Source organism: Equus przewalskii, chromosome 2 (genome assembly GCF_037783145.1).
Source record: "Equus przewalskii isolate Varuska chromosome 2, EquPr2, whole genome shotgun sequence".
In the NCBI taxonomy this organism is placed as follows: domain Eukaryota; kingdom Metazoa; phylum Chordata; class Mammalia; order Perissodactyla; family Equidae; genus Equus; species Equus przewalskii.
In genome coordinates this window covers 99,514,048-99,532,754 of record NC_091832.1, presented here as the reverse complement: position 1 = coordinate 99,532,754, position 18,707 = coordinate 99,514,048, and positions in this window count along the sequence as shown.

Here is an 18,707-nt window from a genome sequence, read left to right as displayed (position 1 = left end):
GTATCAATGTTAAGATAAGTAATACGATTTTTTGCATATATAATTTGAGCATAACACACCAAATCTGTGACAATGAAATCAGTTCTATTACTGTAATTATGATACTAGAAAATCTGAAGAGTACAAGAGAGTGTTTGGGCTGCCACTGTCAGTTAAGGCTCTGATTTGCCTCAGAGAGCTGGAGGGCACTGTGTGTCCACTTGCCAACTTGGCCAGGTGCATGACTACATCTCTGAAATCAATGTAGAACTACTTCCAGAGGAATTGAAAAAACGTTTCCTCTATTCCTTTTGACAAGAAGTCATTACCAGTAGCCTTTAGGGGAGAGTTGCGGAAGCTTCATGAAAAGTACAAGGTTATTATTTACTTTCGATACTCCAAGTCTAGGTCTGAAGGAACAGATAATAAGACCTTGTGCTCGTGAAAAGTAAGTCTCATTGTGACTCTCAACCAATTTTGAAAATACAGAACTGAGCTCAGAACATGGGTTTTATTGTAGACATTCTCGTTTTTCATCTATATGGCGTTTTTATTCTGCTGGTAACATTGGCCTTGGTGTAATTCATGTATAATAATATCACTGTAATATCTTCTTTTTTACTTTAATACCATTCTAGTGAGGGCTCACTGCTGGTTATTTCCTGATTAGAAGATAACATTAGAAGAGTTTTTGCGTTATATATTTGAAACAAGGTTAAGGAGAAGAATGTAGAATCAACTTTTTTTCTCCACCTGTGAAGGTTATTTAGACAACACATTTTTTTATAACTTTTCTTTCTGACAAAGGGAGGCAAATGACTCTGTGTTATTGGTATATCGAAAATTCTCTAGATTTTCATTCAGTTTACATGGATTCTGGTTTTAGTCCTCAGTTTGGGTCTGCTACCTGCTAGCTAAATCATTTTGGGTAAATTACTTAATACCTCGAGTGTCTGTTCACCTCTCCGTAAACAGGAATATTAAGCTATCTTTGCTGTAAAGATCTAATGAAACACTAAATTTGAAAGTAAACTGTAAAAACAGAGATATGTGAAATAATATTATTTTTATGACAGTGATATGAGAGTAGTGTTTACATTTCATAAAGATACACTTACATTTAGCGTTCTTGCTTCAAAAATTAATTTTTTTAGTCCTTCTCACCATTGAGCATGTGAACATGCCTGTGTATCTAACTTCTTCAATTCTGATAACATTTATTCCAGATATTGAGAGGGGGATAAGTTATTTAACATCATGATTTATTTTAACAAAGGACCACAAAATTAAATTTAAAAAAAAATTCAATCTAAAATCTGTTTTATGTAGATTATTATACAAAAGTACAATTTTGGTGGTTAAAAGATGTTGTTAGTGATTTTATCCATAATCTTTATCTAAAGGATTAGCAAGGGAGAAGATTACTAATATCTGTAGGTTTACATCAATATTTATTTTACTTCATATTGGTTGAATACTCATTTGAAATACAGGGACTAATCAGATCAATGTCATACATAAATATTTTCAAAGAACATCTTTAGCATTCAGAGAGGAAGTGTGGAGGTTTTCGAAAGGCTCTAAGGAAGCATGAAAAACTCCCATTTGCTTGTGTACCAACATCAATCACAAATCTGAAATGGCTTGACTTAGTGTGGGACATTATAGAAGACGTAGATGGTAGGTAGATGTGTGATGGTAAGTTCCACTCCTACCCCTTTCCTCCAAAAACTTAGAAATAGGGAAACTCAGGTTGCATAAGAACAGAGGCAGAATGGTTCTAATGTTAGAGAGGGTTGACTGAATGGATTAATCCAAGAGAGAAAAGAGCCAGAATAAATTCTAGAGGGGAGGCAGAGAGAGAGAGAGAGAGAGAGACAGAAACTGTAAGTAGTTACTGAGTCCTTCCATCCACTTGCGTATCCCTGTGGTAGAGTTAGAGGTACTAGCTCCCAGACTATGATGCAATTAGTCATCTGAATTACTCTCCTTATTTTAACTATTTTAAACTAACTCTCCTTATTTTGATTCCCTTCTTTTCAAGGCACACCCCCATGAGAAGACTGCCTGAAAGCCACAAGTACTGGTCTAGTAGTCGAGATCAACTGGTGACCTAACTGATGCCTTTTGTCACTCATGCGTATCATTTTGGGAGGCATCCTCAGCTGTGGGGCACTATAGAGATCTAGTTTCAGCAAAACTCAAGACCAACATCTGGACAGAGTAAAATTACCAAGCTACTGTCACTCTGTGAGGTCTCTTGGTGAGTAGTCATTTGACTTTTCTAGGACTTCTTTAACTTGTTCATATGCCTTTGAAAAACATGCACACATGTCATATACCATTTTCATACAAATCCAATGTGTGTGTGTGTTTGTGTAAGTGTGACAAGTGACACTTCGGACTGCTACGGCTTCCTTTCCATTCACATTTGTGCCACATTTCTTAAGGAAAAGTTTTAACACTTCTTGTGCTGTCTTCATTTTCCATTATGTAATTTTGGCTCTCTCTCTCTCTCTCCATAATATGGGTATGTTCTTATTATCCTTTCAATGCCCTCTACTCAACCAGAAAATTTGTACTGAATGAGCATTACTTCAATGCTAGCCTATCAATTATGTTCAAGGACTTTAGTATTGATGATCTGATTCAACCTGAATATGCATTTCAGCACAGGGTGAGAGGTTTGGGGGGCGGTGGAGGATAACATCTCTAAGGTATTCAAAATGTTCATGCATTTTTTTTTGTAGACGGACAGAGCATAAGTTACAGACTATTAGTTGGGTCTTTGGTTTGATAAATATTTTCTAGCACTTTTGGTTACTTTCTCAAATCACATCTTTTTTAGTTATTTACATTTTGATCAATTAATCACTGGATTATGCCTTACAAATACGTAGGTGGCACAATCTGAGGACAGACTGCTCTCTTGGAATTCCAGTGGAAACTTTGTAGTTAGTTTGGGATTTGCCTGGTATGTGTATATTTATGATGTAACCTGATTGTATGACATAAATTCAGCTATTATTTTTATATTTATAAAACTTAACTCTTTATTTTTAACCTATGAAACTTGGACATAATTTTATATCATGTACATAACTCTATGTTGGAATTTTAGTTTCCAGATAGCGCTTTCTTCACAGATTTTGCTCTTCTCGAGGACAGGAACCTCATCTTATTCATTATTGTATCCTTCACACTCAGCGTAGTACTTAGAAGATAATTCTACATATATTTACTGAATAAATTGATATTATTTCTACCACAGCTCCTTTTTGGTTCTCAAAATAAACCTGATTAATCTAGATCCATTCTTTAATTTAAAAATTGATAATATCTTCCAAATTCCCTTAATTCAATGAACAAAGGGCATCTTTGCTACTATGAAATTCCCACTTGACTGGCCAAGACACATGTAAAATTCAGGATGGGGCATTGGTGAAGACTATGATAGAGTGTGAGTAGAGTACAGTGGGTAAACAAAGGAGAGGTTGCCTAGCTCTTGTCAGGGAAGGAAGCAATAGACAGGAAAACTTCCAAATAGGAGGTGATGCTGGAGCTTGGATTTGAAAACTGACATGTTTGTCTATTGAGCAAGGTGGTGATCATTGTGAGAAGGGTAAGTACAATGTTTAGAACATAGATTGTCAATAACGATGTGGTGACTGGTAAAAAATGATCCTCTATGTGTAGGGAACAGCATGAGGAAAAGCAGGTTGGTGCTTCCAAGCACTGTGATTGCTGTTCTGATTGGAGCACAGGGCATGAGGTCAGTCTCAGAAGAGACAAAGTACTGAATGGAAGGCGTGGACCAGATCTTGAAGGGCCTTGCATTTCATGGAAAACAAAATTCATTTTGTCACTCTGGCTGAAAATTCTCCATGTCGTCTTTAATCTTTCCTTTTACATCTTTTATCTTCTACTTATTTAATAAACCCTATTTTAACATGCTTTGTAATGTTTCCTTTTTCTACTTTATTTTTCTTATCACTATTACTACTTTCCTGCTCATGCATTCATTTTCTCACTCAACCACCACTTTTTAGTGCTTTTTATCTGCCAAGTGCTATGTGAGGCTGCAGGGAAACAGTGGTGAAGAAAACAGACAAAATGGCTGCTTCCATTAAGCTTATACTCCAGCGAGGAAGAAAACTAATAGACAATTTACCTTAAAATGTCAAGAAGTGATAAGACCTATGAATAAAAGCAAAATGTGGCAATGGGATGCCACGTCATGGAGGATGCCTCGCTAGACAGGGTGGTCAGGCAGTCTTTGCTGAGAAGCTGACATTTCAGCGAAGACTTGGATGAATTCATGAACCAGCCCTGACAGGGGTGGAGAAAAGGAGCTCCAGAAAGAGAGGATGACTCGAGCTAAGGCACTCTGGTGGGGATGAATGTGGCTTATTGAAGAAACTGAGCATCTCTTATGATTATTTACAATCAAATACATTCCTTATTTGGTAATAATCATAGCGATTCTGCTTCCTTATTCAAACCCTGACAGTGACAGAGCAGTCTGTGTTCTTGTTTGTCACCCTCACATTGGCATGAAAAACCTGAATTTTTCATTAGATATCTTTCTAACACTTATTTAAAATATACACTGAGCATCTTAAGAAATGTGAGACTAATAGTTTGGAAAAAATATCAATACCTTATTTAGCTCTACCATTTACATAATTCAATTAATCAACATTTCTCATAGAGTATGCTGTATTATTGTCATGACTGAAAAGCATTTCTTCAGCTTGAATATATTTGAAACATTGTTAGCCATTGTCAGCGTCATGTTGTGCAATATGGAATACAGCAGATTACATTTCTGAGGCATCTCTAGAAATGAAATATTTTTACCTACATTATAATAAAGCTCATTCTTTATTAGGAGCATTAAATACAGCTTTATAAAAACATCTTAGCCTTTAAAAGGATATCTCTCTGTTATCTTTAGAATTGTTCTTTGATTCATTTTGAAAAGACATACTATTTCACCCATGTGTTGTTTTTCCACTTTGGAATATAATCATATTTCTATGAACACAGCCATATTTTTGGACAAGCAGCTGTAAATATTTTTGAAATTCATTTTTGAGAATGGCATTTGTCATAGTTAGGACTAGTTCCTTCTTAAGATTCAGCAACCTGTCTTGCAAATGATACAGTATTTTTTAAGAGCTTTACTTTATCAAACCTTGTTAAAATGTAAATAAAATAAATAAAGTGAAATTTGGATCCATGGTGTGCCTCTCCCAGCTTTTCTTCCTTGACACGGAGCTAATAAGAACTGCATCTAACCAGTTGATCTTTATAACATTGCAGAAACTGACAGTTATTCTCCAGTGCCATTTGCCACTGTTCTATCTTATTTTAATTCCAGAGTTTATGGACAATACCAATACCTATGGATTACATGTTAAAAGGGATTTATGAATTATGGATGAACTGGGACAGTTATTGGTATTTAAAGACATAATATTTCATGTTGCATATTAATAGGAATGAAAGACTGGAAGAATACAGTTACCAAAAAAAAATTCAAAGCAAGATAACTTTTTAAGTTATGGGATATAAGATTAAATGTTGAAAGAAATTAAAGTTAAATCGTTTAGTGACAATTTCTATAACAAGAAATTCTAGAGGTAAGGACTTACCATCAAAGGCTTTTTATTCTTATTCATTTAGGACAAATCTAATCTGGACATTAAATAAAAAGATAGTTTAAAAATTTGTCCTATATTTCAACAGTGTCTATTGTCTCGTTGTTTGGTTTTATATGATTACTAAAAGGAAGATTGCATGACCATATGAAGTGTAGTAAAGCATAATTTAAAGTTTTAATTTTAAAGGTTGGAGTCGCTCATAAGAAACTAGGAAAATATTTTTATTCAACACTTGTGAGATGACATCACAAATGACGCTTTTACTGTCTATGCTACTTAAGTTGGTGCACAGTGAAGGGAGCTGGACCTCTGCCTCTCAGGATTAGGGTCCTACTTCCCAAATTCACATAATCCAAAAGAAGAATTTATTCATCCGCTTACACTGTAGGGAACTGGCTCAAGCTCATCAACCCACACAAAACTAATAAACCAAAATATTAATATCCAGTCATGGATTACTGGGTAATGAGAAATAAGAGAGAAATACCAAGAAAACTAGAACACATGTGTTGACTGAAAAGCACACTGTATTCCCAGTAGGAACGTCATTTATTATTTATTCATCAAATGTGTTTTGATGTCTGATTTATAGCAGACATTTTGCAAGACAGGGGGATGAAAAGTGAAATAGAGTGTAGTCTCCACCGACAAGGAGCTTATTGACTGCTTAGAAAGACAGCCGAGTGGAAACAACAATTAGAGCCGCGTGAAGGGAAGAGGATTCCTAGTCCAAAACTGGGTTCTGGAAAGGCTTCCCTGCGGGGGTGAAACAAGGGAAAATGGAAAAGAAGGAGAAGTTTGCTGGTTGATGAAAATAACGAGACTGTCCCAAACTCTCCGATTCCTGGCTCTTTGGGATGGCAGGGTATTAAATCAAGGAGAGAGTTCTGGGCATGAGGGCAGGTATTGCCACAGAGTGAGACTGCTCTGCCTGCTCACTCCAACCACAGACTTCTCTCTACATTGGATCCAGCCATCTTCATGCAACTGTGTTCTATTTTATAGTATATATTTAATTATTTTTTATAATTAAATATTAAATAATAATAAAATATATTTAATTATTCACTCATCCAACAAATTCTTTGAGCCTCTACTGTGCCAGGAACTATGCTAGGCACTGAACACTGATCATTGAACAAAACAAAATCACTAAGACCATCATAAAGCTTAGGATCTACCTAAAAACAACTCCTCCCTTGACCTATGTAGCCTGTTAGGTGCCTTCTGATTTCTCCATCAAACTTACTGATATTTCTACAACCAATTCTACTGCCTCTTCTCACTCTTTTCTCATCGACTCTAAATCTTTCCACTCCACTCCTCACTCACTCTTGATGATGTCATACCAGTCTACACGTGTCAAGTCCAGCAGTCACATCTCCATTCTCATGTTATTCAAACTCTCAGGCGAATTAGACACTCTTGCTCGCTCTGTCCTCTTTAATACTCTTTCTTCTTTTGGCTTCAAAGACTGATCTTCCTACTGCTTTCACCTCACCAGTTCATCCTTCATCTCCTGTACTCGTCCTATCTTGTCTGACTTCCAAATGTTGTAGTGCCCGAGGCTCAGTTCTGGATTCACCCTTTATCTTTTCTCCCACCCATCCTCCCTTTTTTTCTCTCTCCTCTTCTCTCCTCTCCTCTCCCCTCTCCTCCTCTCCTCTCCTCCTCTTCTCTTGTCTTCTGTTCACTTCTCTGCTCTGCTCTTCTCTTCTCTTCTTCTCTCCTCTATCTCTGAGAAAGGTGTTCTCCTCATTTTTGAAGCCATTGATTTAGGGATATAGAAAATAATTTAAGAAGGAGAATGTCAGGATTAGATTTACATTTTAAAAAGATTATCTAGCAACCCCCCAAATGGTCTTCTTAGTGTATATTTGTGATTAGACAGATTAAAGATAGTTGACTGGTCTTAATCATGAAAATAGAGATATAATGTCCAAGTGCCTGGATATAATCTTACCAATTGCTCTGGGAACCCTTCTCACTGGAATATGTGCAAAGCAAAGTGACAAATTATTTTGCTTGGGTTCCTTTCCTCTATACTTTGTACACTATATGTTAAAAGGAGACTACAATTAATAACTTGATAGCTTAACTTGGTCTACCTGTATTCCACTCATGATGTAGATGTCTCTGAGGCATCTTGGTGTCTGTGAAGTGGGCATAAAAATGTCATAGTCCTATTACTTTACAAACATTTTTTATTGAGTGATGACTTATAATAATGCTAACCTGATTTTAAAGTATTATTTTATTTTCTTTTGTTGTTGTTGTTAGTGCCTTTGAGTTGATTTGACTCCTAGCAACCCTGTGTACAGCAGAGCGGAACCCTGCCCTATCTTTTTGCACCATCTTCTCACCTTCCAATGCTGTATCAAGCAGTGCTTTCCTGCTGTTCATAAGGTTTTCATGGCTAGTTTTTTCAGAAGTAGATGGCCACATCCCTTTCCTAATCTATCTGAGTCTGTAAGCTGCGCTGAAACCTGTCTACCATGAGTGGCTCCACGGGTATATTAGATACTGGTGGTATAGCATTTAGCATCACAGCAATGAGCAGCCGCCACAGCATGATAACCGACAGATGGCTGGTGTGGTTTCCTGACTGGGAAACAAACCTGGGTTGTCACAGTGAGCGTATGGAAGCTTAACCACTAGACAACCAGGACTGGCTTATTTTTATTATTATTTTGTTATTATTTTCTAGTCCTCTTAATAGGTCTTGAGAATATTTTGGAAATGCACATCATCCTGTGCATAACTAATTATCTAAAATTACTGTTCTTATAGCATGACATTGATTTTAAGTCCTTCACGCCAATGTCAGTGCATCAATTCAGGGTATGTGGCAGATTTTTCTGGGTTTCGATACAGAAATCTCCTATAAATAGTGTCATCTTTATTATAAGATGGAGTAAAAATTATAACAAATAATTTCTAAACACTGATTACCCTGTTCTAAGTGTTTTACTGTATAAATTTAGATAACTCTCATGAGAAATCCACAGAGAAGTTAAACAACTTGATTATGTCATAGAGCTAGCAAGGCCCATCAGTTTGTTTTCTTAATTATCAAGCTACACTAGAAAGGTAGACTTATACCATTAGAACAGTTCTGAATCTGTGACTTTAGGATTGAACATACTCTGTGGTCTTCTTTTATTGGTATCATGACTGATAAGACTAAACATGTTTTTGATGCAGATAGGCCTAAGTGATGGGAGAGAAAACTCTGTGTAGGAGTTTATCCCTTACCCCGTACTTATCTGAAATCCTTTACAGCTCATCGTACTCAGTTATTTCCAGGTCCGTGCCCAACTGTTACAGCTTGGGCAATAGACAAGGATAAGTAGTGTTGTATTTAGCTATACAATTATATAGGATAAAATATAAGCAGCTTTGGGTGAATCTGATCAATAATTATAGCTTAAATTGGATATTTTAGCCCCTCCTAAATAAAGGCACATCAATGAAAATTTTATTCATGAAATATTTGAATAATAATTTCAGCTCTACTATTTAAAATGTCTTTATGCAAAGAGACATAAAAGGAGCATTGAAAGTAGAAATAATTAACTTGAGTCAATTACTCGGCTATCTCCAGTAAGGGCAATATATAGTCAAAACAATAAATTAGCTAACTACAGCTTTGCCTATGTGACATTATCACATCTACCCTTTGGGAATTAATTTAATTTTTTTCCCTTGCTTTTGCAGATGCCCCAATTTTCTTCCCCAACAAGACTCTAAAAATCCTTCTCTTGGCTCTCCAACCTCTCTGGTTCTGTTCCAGTGTGTCTTGATCTATTCGCCCCGTCTTATATTCTCCATTTGGGTTTTCTATTATAATTTGATAGAACACGTCTTAAAATCTGTTATTGGTCATGCTTCCTTATTGACCTGTTTTGCTGTAGAGCTCACGTTTATTTTGCTAGTCATAATAATGAGGTAACTCAGCAGTGTGCAGGAAAGAAAATAGTTTTATGTTGTAGCTCAGATGTAAATCTTTGGAGCTATACTTTAAAACTGATCTGTAATGTTGGCTGTTGCTGCTGGTTTGTGGTGGGGGAGGGAGGAGGGTGTATGGATGGAGAGATAAGTGGAAGGATCAAAGAATGGGAATAAAGGAAAGTAAAGAAGAGGAGAGCAAAAGGCTATGGTGAGAGGAGGATTTTGTTTGTTTTTTTATATAAAGAGAGAAAGTTTACGAGGTAAGACTAGTGGCAGGATGACTGAGACAAAACCTCAGCCTCAGTGAGAGAGGACTTTGGAGCTTCAGCTCATCTGAATTCTCCTACAAGGTGAGGTGAAAATGAGCAAGGCAAGTTTTCCTATCAGAGAGACAGAAAGACTGAGGAATGAAGAGGAGCAGGGTCAAATGTTGCAACCAGACTTTTCAGGTGGAGTGGAACACTAAACTCTTCAGTGGGAAGGGGATGGTGAGGGAGTGGAACAGGCAAGAGTTAAAAAAGAAATGATGGGGCCGGACTGGTGGCTAGCGTTTAAGTTCGAATGCTCTGCCTCAGTGGCCCAGAATTCGCTGGTTCAGATCCCAGGTGCGGACCTATGCACCACTCATAAAGCAGTGCTGTGGCAGGCTTCCCATATATAAAGTAGAGGAAGATGGGCACAGATGTTTCCTCAGGGCCAGTCTTCCTCAGCGAAAGAGGAGGATTGGTGGCAGATGTTATCTCAGGGCTAATCTTCCTCAAAAAAAAAAGAATAAATAAATAATAAAAAAATGAAAAAGAAATGATGGTCAAGGAAAGAAACTCCATCCAATATTGGTTGCTCTGAAATATTATAACTTTTCCTTGTAGTATTCTATTGCTTTTTGAACACAGGATAAATTACACATAAAAAACTAAGAAAAGAAACCTACAGAATATCTATATTTAGTAGTGAGACAGATTCAAGAAAAACTACAGAATGTAGCCATAAATACAGAATAACACACAAGTGGCCAAAGAAACTGTCAGGGAAAGCAGGAAACAGGCAAGAACACAACTCACATTGATGGATCGCTTATGTGCATTCAGCATTGTGTATAGTGGTATTATTGATTTGGTTTTATTTTATCCTGAGAATATCTCTGTGAAGTTCTTTGTTATTATCCTAGTTTTTAGATATGTCAATAAGTTGTTTATGATCATATTACTTTTAAACAGATAGAAATGGAATTCTTACTCTAGTCTGGCTGATTTCAAAGCTCACGTTCTTTCTATCTACTACTCCTTGTGGCATTCTTGTTAAAATCAGAGCACTGTGCTTACCCCGAGAACAATTCCACTTGTTGAGGTTAATATTCCCCAAGCTGTTTACATCATATACTACCATAGGTTGAAATAATTTTGAGCCTTCACTTCCATTGTATTTATCATCTCTTTTGTAAAGTGTGTACGTGTACAATTCTATAAAAATAGAATGTACATTATGAAACATACACAAAACTTAAAATAGATGAATTGAAAATAAATGTAATTAGAAGTGCTAATATTTCCTGCTTATATCCCAAATGGTTGCCTCATTCAGCCCCCAGAGGAAGCAGACCCTACTCTGGTGAGCACTGTTCTGTGTCACCAATACCACCGCCTATAAAGCATGCATTTGAGTTCTATAAATTTAGCAAAACTTCAGTATTTAAGTCTCTTCCGCAGGTTACAGTAAAGCTGAATCCATTATGGAGAGCAGCATATCTTCTGGCTTGGTGTAACACACAATTAACTAGGGGGCATGGCTTCCTGACCTAATGCCTATCGAGAGGAGAGTCCACTTGTGGCATGTTATTGTCCAAGAAGTTTTAGTAGAGCTGTATGGACTACTGAAGTGGGGTTTAATGAAAGATATGATGCAGAGGGTATTTGCTATTCCTGAATTTTTGAAAGACTCTAACTGCTCATTTTATGATGGTTCTTTCTTCTTCCTTTATCCCACAATGATTATTTGTTTCAGGTAATGTATTCCTACCTAGAGTAGTTAATTGACTCCTTCCCCTCTCTCGTTTCTTTTTTTTTCAATTTTTTGGGGAGGGGTGAAAGGTGAAATCAAGTCCAACAGGCCAGTGGCCCAGACATGTGACATGCAGAGACTGTGGCTGTAATTACAGAGTCACTGTGTGGAGCCTTACGGGAGGCTGTCCTCACTGTGAAGCCTTCTGTTTTGTCAATACTTTTACATCAATACTTGGCAGCCAGCTCTGCTGCTTTAGGGTTTCAGCATATAAAACAGACAAAGTCACTAATATCAAATTGGAGCTACTTTGCATTTGCAGTTGACAAATCCTATTTTAGAAATATGCATGAGCCTGAGGATTAGATCAAGCTTTTAACATTTACATTTTTTTCCAGTGGGAAGTCTCTGATCCTCTCCTAATTTACCTGTTGTTGATTTCCTGAATCTTTTTAAATCCCTTGCAACTGAGGATGCTCTCTCCATCAGAGAAGCAATTAACCAAATCCCTGACTAGAGTGTATGTGGCATCTGTTATAAAAGTATAAAAGGTTAACTTAAATCCCAGCACACAAAGGAGATGTCAGACCAGAACAAATCAGCGTGGAGAATTACCTGGAAGGGATAGGAGGTTAAGGTGGAGCCTATGTACAGTTAAGAGGATGTTTATGACTACTGGAATTTGTTTTTTAGACCACAAAGACTGGAAGGTTAGACATGACGTCTATTATGAATCAACATAATTCATATTCTGCAGCTTTTACCTGACAAAAGAAAATGTACTGTATTTTTCCCTATGCAGCTCCAGATCCAAACAAAGAGTCGCAGAGGTGTCAACTTTCATCTCACACAAGTGCTTAGGGATTTTTTTTTAAAGAAAAAGAGAACAATTTTTAAAAATATCATGCATTGCCTGAGTTAGATAGATTAGTAAGCAGATACAAAGAACTAGTTTGTCTTTATATATAAACAGGCCTCCTTCAACCAATTATTGTAGGATGGAATAATGAAATTCGCTAAAATATTATAAATATAAAACTAATAATTATGAATTAAATAGCCTGGAGTATTATAATTTTAGGTGGAATTATGTAGTGGGTTAAAGATAACCGTAAATTCTTTGACACTCCTCCCATTGAGGGGGGTTTAGGTCCCCTCCATTGAACCTCCGAGGGCTCTGTGAGTGCCTTCTTAGTAAAACATGGAGGAAGAGATGTTGTGCCAATTTCTGGACCAAGACCCTAAAGAGACTGGTAGCTTCCACTTCCTATCTTTTAGGATCCTTGCTGTTAGAGCCCTAAGCTACTGTGTAAGTCCAAGTAACCTTTTGAAAAGACTGCATGGTAGAGAGGCCCTGGGATTACATAGAACAATAGAGAGGCCCAGTTGAATTCAGCCTTGCTGAGTGAGGTAAGAAAGACACAGAAAGACAAATACCACATGATTTCACTTATATGTGGAATCTAAAAAAAAAAAAACCAAACGAACAAACAAACAAAGCTGAAACGGACTCATCGATACAGAGAGCTAACTGGTGGTCGCCAAAGGAGAGAGGAGTGGGGGGATGGGTGAAATAGGTAAAGAGGATTAAGATGTATAAATTCCTAGTTATAAAATAAATAAGTCACGGGGATGTAATATGCAGCATAGAGAATATAGTATTAATATTGTAATAACTTTGTATGGTGGCAGGTGGGTACTAGACTTGTCAAGGTGAACATTTTGTAATGTACATAAATGTTGAATCACTATGTTGTACACCTGAAACTAACATAATATTGTATGTCAACTATACTTAAAAAAAAGTTACCTCCACAAAAAACCCAAAAAGATTTATTAATTGACTTTGTTAATCCTGAAATGATATTCCTAAATTCATCCCCAGCAGGCACAGAGAAACGGCAGAGGTAGTTTCCATTTTTATCATTTTCCTAACCCAAATATCTCTATGAATAAAGGCACAAAGGGGAAAGGACATTTTTCAGATACTGCAAGGTTTCAGGATTGGTTTAAGAAGTCGGACTCAAGTGAATCCCATATTTTATCTCATATTGAGCTTCCCTGATGATTTCAAGGATACCACAATCAAGAGGCTGGGATGAAGAAAAGCGGGCTCTGGGACTTTGACGGTGGTTGTCCAGGTCCTTTCTTCCTCATCTGACATGCATCTTTGGCCCAGAACAATAGAGGTGATCTCCCAGTGAGACACTGTGAGTTATTACCTCACATAACAGGAAGAGTATTTAAATTATGAACATTTCCATTTTATATCCTAGAGTGTTGTGTAGTTTACATGACATTCTCCAGGGAGTAAGGCCTCATAAATCCATAGATCTTGGGTTTATTTACTAAAAATAACTCTCAACCAGTAAACTTCTGCTAATGACTTTCTATACAAAGGGTCTGATCCTTCTAGAAAAGATCACTTGTCCATTTACCTAGAAGTACAGTTGACAAAAAGATTAAACAAGGTCACTTGCCTTTTTTTCCTTCTCTGAGAGAAAGGCAGTAACTCTGGTAGAGTGAGTGACTCGATCATAGGCCAGAAACTCTAACGCCTCTCTCTCTCTCTCCCTCTCTCTTACACACACACCCACCCTCTCTTCTCTCTATCATTCTTCCTCTTTCCTCCCTCACTTCAAGTACATGTGTATCTTACTTTATTTCCTATGACTTTCTTTAGTGTCCACTAGCTCACTCTTTACTCACAGCCACTCTGTTAAATATATAAGGCAGATATAACTGTTTATACTTTAAATATAAAAAGATATTTGTGATTTGAGGGATTTCATTATATTTTTGCAAACTGACAGCGATGTAACAGACAATCACTGAACACCTTCACTGTACCAGGCATTGCTCTGGATACTGGAAATTTAAAAAGGGCTGAAATTTCACTGGTATGTTCCAGTATTCCTGTTTACAATTGTTCAAATCTTACTAGGTTTGTGTGATGCTTTTCTCCCTTTCTCTTTTGCCAGTTGCTCTCTGGGCCTCTTCTCAGATCTACCTGTACAGTGATTTCTGGTTAAAATTTACTTTTATTTAGTGGGAGGAGGTCAATAAAATGAACCTAATGTCTGCTGGTCATTGTATTAACAACGTTCATTTTAATAATTACAAAGAGAGCTAATGCATGTTATAAAGTACTTAATCTGAGACAGATCCTGTTCAAAATATATTTTAGCTAATCTGAATACTAGATTTACTATCATCATCCCTATTTTGGAGATGAAACTGAGGTATTGAGATATTACCTAAAGTTTAAGTGGCAGAGTAAGAAAGTTGGGCAACAAAACCCATAGTCCTAACAATAATAATACACCATCTCTCCACAATATACCTCCTCTCATCTGATCTAACAAAATTGATCTGCCTTAATAAAATCTGACATTTCAATGAACTGTTTCTGAGACTTGGTTCACGTGGTATGCTACATTATTCTCAAGTCTTCATTCCTCCCTCTTATAGAATTAAACAACTTTGTTTTATGAAATGTGAGTTTTCAGTAGCTTCCAATAGAGGGAGTGGAGTGTATTTCTCTACCCCATTAATGTTACACATGCCCATGTGACTTCTTTGACCAATGAAATGTAAGTGAAAGTGGCCATGTTATGGTTTCGACACAGGCCTTAGAAGGCCTCAGACATTTTTACCTGCTACTCTCTTGTGCTTCTGTCATTGCAATGAGAAGATTTTCTGGGTAACTACTGGTTCCAGACTGATGTTGGATGCATGTTGCAGATCTGAACCCAATGCTCAGCTTGAAGCCAGGACTCAGTAATGCGTAACCTAAAACAGAGGTACCCAAAAGAATCCACTTTAGATCAGCCAAAACCGTAATGGATCTGCAGACCCATAAGCAAAAGAGTAAATGCTTGTCCTTTAAGACATTAAGTTTTTAGGTCTTTGGCTTTGCAATATTATTGTAACAATACCTGATAAATACCTTCAGTGAGACATATTGAACATAATAAAATATCGGATACTGCTCTAAGAACTACAAAAGTCTTTAATACAATTGTTGTTTGTTCCACACAAAAAAGCAGCTTTGGAATTATGAATCATATTGCTGACATTAAGGGAAGTTAAGAATATAAATCACCTAATGTCTATCAATTTAATGAGCAAGTGTTGGAAAATTTCATGTTCTTCCCTTATGTCAGATCATGACTCTGACAGCCATTTCAAACAAATCTCGTACCAACAATTCTAAAAATCAACAAATGTTTTGGAAATCTTTAGAATTATTTAATTAAATATCAGCACTATAATGTTTATCATTTTGACAGTGTTTGGTAATATAGTTTAATCTTATTTAGAGAATGAAGTGAACATGTATTTTAAATGTTTTATTTATATATAAGTTTATGTTACCATACTGGTTGTTAAATATCTTGAATATTGCTCTTGAATATACACACAAATGGCAAGTGGCCTTTTCCTTGGGAGAGTGCACTAGGTTACTAGGAAGATGGATATTTAAAGACAAAATTAAATTAAGTAAGGTAAGAATGAGCATAGTGGCAAAGATATTATCTGAAACTAACTCGTAACATACATTCAACTTCTGAATGGAACTCTCTTCGCCTACAATCCGCTTTATCTCAACAATTTTATTCTCTTGGGGTCAGGATGCCATTTTTGTGTTGAGGATAAATTTGTGAACAGATGACTGAAACTTTCTTTTTGGCTTCTGTCTGTCTCATTTTTATGTTTTTCTCTCTGATTGGCAGGAGTGGATGGACTTTTTGTGGCTTTTAAAACTTATAAAATTTGAGAATTCTTTTTATGAAGAAGTATACAAATTTTTTAATATAAAATTAGTTTTGAAAATGAAGAATTACTCAAAACAAAATAAATTACAGCAAATTAGAGTAAATTTGGAGCTTCTGGTCCATTGGGCAATCTACCCTAACTACTCTCACTGAAGAGCTTGCCAACTGCACTTTGCCATTCTTACCCTGCTAGAATACCTGACAACTCCTAGTAATTCTTGCTGTTCTCAGAGGCTGTGCAGGTGGGGAAGAGCACTAGCTTCATGGTAAGTCTCCTGTTGATTAGCAATACTCTTTCTTAATATCTATATACTTTTAAATTTTTATTTATTTATTTTTGTGAGAAAGATTGGCCCTGAGCTAACATCTGTTGCCAATCTTCCTCTTTTTGCTTGAGGAAGATTGTCACTGAGCTAACATCTGTGCCAATCTTCTTCCATTTTATGTTGGATGCTGCCACAGTGTGGCTTGATGAGCAGTGCTAGGTCTACGCCTGGGATGTGAACCTGCGAAACCAGAGCCACTGAAGCCAAGTACACAAACCAAACCACTATGCCACCAGGCAGGCCCCTCTATATACTTTTTTTAAATCAAAATTTATTTTTCACTTGTCATACCTTCATTCTGCAAACTTCAGTTAAGTTTATTAAATACTTTAAGTACAAAAGTCAATGCTATATTCAAAGGTACATCTGACATACCTCGTGCCCTCAAGAAGTTTATAGTCAAAGAGAAGCTGCCATGGAAGTGAAAAATTATAATGTAATTAGTACTATAGTAGAAATATGATATGAATATTAGACTAAGAACACAAAGGAAATAGACAATTAGGTCTAGGGAAACAGGAAAGACTTTGTGATAGTGATGAAGCTTGGGCTGAATTGTGAAAGATGGGGAAGTTGTTGGGGGGCATAGAACAGTGAGAAAGGCATTTGAGGCAGAGCCAGAGCCATAGCTCAGATGTAAAGGAGTGATCAAAAGCAAAGAAATCCAACAGTTTTAGACGTTAATAAAAAGTAGTTACTCACCATGACCAGGACGAAGGATATGGGGAGGGTCATGGGTCTCATGATGCTGTGATGTCCCCTAAGGACCCACACCTACTGCATAAAAAGTGCGGAAATGCTGATGTATTACAAATAGAAGCTTGATATGATTGCACTGTATTTTCGAAAGACAAGTTTGGCAGCAATAAGGAGGGGGCCTCTGTGAGATGAAATTTGAAAAAGAAAATGGAAGGAACAGTTAAAAGGTTGTTTTGTAGTTGAAGTTTTCATCCTAGCCAGTTTTGATTCTGCTGCTTGATGTATGGCAGTGGAAGCTTTAAAGTAATGGAGAATAATTTGTTAGGAGATATGGTTATTTGAAAGTAATCTCAAGTGGTTTTAAAACTATCCCTTGATTCTAAGTAAAACAAAATTATTTTATCTTCTGATTAATGTTAAAAAGTGGTAGAAAACCACTCACAAACAAAACCTAGATGTGAAAAAGTGATTCATATAATGTGCTTCCAGAAAGAAAATTCTTAAAATGTTGTGAAATTGACCATGCTCCAATGTCCATGAGGCTTAAATGATTGCAAAAACATGGTCAAATTGAAAGGGCATGTTACCTTCTAGTTGTCCATTGTACACCGAGTTGATTTTTATTATTTACACCAAAGAACTAGATAGATGAAAAGGATGATATGTCAACATGAGGGAGGGAGGGAGATAGGGAAAGATGACGGGAGCGAGAGGGAAGGATCATGGGTGAATGGAAGCTCAATGGAAGTATCCAGGAGAAGTGTATGGTGTGAATTCAATGATTTAAGTAAAAGGGATAATAGGTGATTAGGGAGGGACATGAAACTCCAAAAGAGCAGAGGAATATAATGTTGTAAATATGCTGGAGAAGGCAAAATTCCATCATTTAGAAAGTGGGAGAAAAATCAGTAAGCCTTTTCATGTTTAATAGTGAAACACGTGGCCTTGAAGAGCAGACCGTGCGTGGTTTCCCATTGACATACTTGCTAAACATTTTATTCAATGCCAATTTATTATCTTTAGCCTTCTTTAAATGATGCCAATCCACCCAACGAAACAAGTTCTTGAAATAATCTTTAAATCTGCTGAGAGCTATTGGACTAGTGTCTGAAACTGATCAAGACAACTCCCACTTCCACTCTCTTTGATTCCTGGTTTATCACAAATCATAACTACAAGTGTTCGCTTTAAGGTTAATCACTGTCTCCATACAATTCATCTCTGGTGATGCATATTGCACGTATCCTACTGCTTAACCTTAGTGCTTTCCTTTGGAAGGGCTTCTAACATTTAATCTTTGATCCCACCTA